Here is a 1,926-nt window from a genome sequence, read left to right as displayed (position 1 = left end):
GATGGCCAATGGCATCTGGAAAGCCTCTGTTAGCTGGGAAGGCACGTGGCTGGCATCAGCTCAAAAGTTCTGGTTTGAAAATGGCTTTCTCCCAGGACATTCCTTTCTAGGCTGCAGTTCCTCAAAAATGTCACTCTTAGTTGCACTTGGAATATTTGTCCTCTCAGCTTCTCTGGAGCAAAAGTCTGCTTTCAATGGTCGTCTTCAAACTGTCTCTCATCTGCAGCTCCTGTGCTTTCTTCAAAGTGTCCGTCTTGGCTATAGCTCCTCTTCAAAACATCACTCACAGCTGCACTGAGCTCCCTCTGCCCGTTGTCTCATTTATATGGCTCCACTGATCAAGGCCCAATCAATGGGTGGGCCAACACGCCATGGAAATTATCCAATCAGAGTCATCACCCACAGCTGGGTGGGGTACATTCCAAAAAAACACTCAAAGAATTACAATCTAATCAACACTGATAATGTCTGCCCACACAAGATTACATCAAAGATAATGGTATTTGGGGGACACAATATGTTCAAATTGGCACAAGTTCTGAAGCTACTTGGTTTACCAAAGAACTTCACCCTCACTGTCAGTACTTTCTCTATTGATAGTTTTCTCATGCTCTGTTTCTTTGCATAATAAACAGGAACATTTTTAACTCCCCATAAATATCAAAGTTTGGAATGGAGATGACTAGCCACTTGGCACAGTGCTACCAAGATAAATGCTGTGTACTAAGTAGCCTTCAAAAACCAAGATAAAAGTAATAGGTTGTATTTAATTAAAAGCCAACTTATTTTACTTATATCTGTGTTCATACTTCTTCCAAACATCCTACAACTTCCACAGAAGTTAGTTATCCAATGGTTTGAAAGAATACAATATACTACTAAAATCCTCAGCTCTTTCTAGATCTCTAAGGCAAGTTAGCTTCATATCAGAAGTTCAAGAGTATGTGCAAATTTCAAGAGCCATGATCATTCAGTCATCAATTTTTGCAATTCCCTAACAAAGATGCTAAAAAGGCTTAGGTAAAGTTTAGAGTTAGAATTAAACTGGATCCTTGCATCTCCAGCATAAAAGGAATTTTTGAAGAGTTATATCTCAAAATTTATCCTTTTAAAATCTCTACCTTTATATTGTTTGCTCAAATTTTTAAAGTTTTACTTTAATACTATTTTGTCTGATAAAGCCACATAGAAACAATCAAAAGTCAATACAAATTTTAAAGTGACTAAACTAATAGGTAAGAGAGACAGGAGATTGAATAACAAAGAATATTCTGGTTAAAACTGAAATCTCTGTGCAGCCAATTAAGCCTGCTGTTCCCCTGTCCCCGTGGGAGCTCATTGTGCAGTGGCTGCAGACAGCAGCCTCCTTGGTAGTGTACACAGCCTGTTGCTTGTATGGTTTGCCCATAGGGACCTTGAGACAGCCCTTTCCTGTTGATGGTCCTGTCTGACCTTGTGCTGTCCCCAGTCTAGGCTCCAGAAAATTAAGCAAGGTGCTTTTGGAAAGCCCCAGCGTACAGTGGTCAGGGTCCCCATCAGCCAAGTCATCATGCCCATCTGCACCAAGCTTCAAAACAAAGGGCATGTGATTCAGACACTGTGCAGGGCCAAATTGCAGTTCCCTGGCAGCCAGAAAATCAGTGTCTCCTAGAAGTGGTGCTTTACCAAGTTTAATGCTGACAAATTCGAAAACATGGTGACTGAGAAGTGCCTCATCCTGGATGGTTGTGGGGTCAAATATCTCATCAATTGTGGCCCCTTGGACAAGTGGTGAGCCCTACACTTTTGAAGTCTTTGCCAGTTGGGCTTTGCCCAAATTGTGCCCAACAATTAACTATTTCCTGGCAAAAAACAAAAAAGAAACAAACAAAAAAAAAAACAACTGGCATCTCAAATTGAAATCTTTAACAATCATTCTTAACAAAC

General features: G+C 40.6%; 1 non-coding gene across 1 annotated transcript; it reads left to right on the top strand.

Annotated features, from left to right (window-relative positions):
• Positions 1-1,292: 1,292 nt before the first annotated feature.
• On the top strand, positions 1,293-1,426 carry LOC119528342. The gene has a single exon (XR_005215649.1). It is a non-coding gene; the product is annotated as a small nucleolar RNA SNORA70 (small nucleolar RNA).
• The last annotated feature ends 500 nt before the right edge of the window (positions 1,427-1,926 follow it).

Source organism: Choloepus didactylus, chromosome 2 (genome assembly GCF_015220235.1).
Source record: "Choloepus didactylus isolate mChoDid1 chromosome 2, mChoDid1.pri, whole genome shotgun sequence".
Taxonomy (NCBI): Eukaryota; Metazoa; Chordata; class Mammalia; order Pilosa; family Megalonychidae; genus Choloepus; species Choloepus didactylus.
This window is presented reverse-complemented; position numbering and strand designations above follow the sequence as displayed.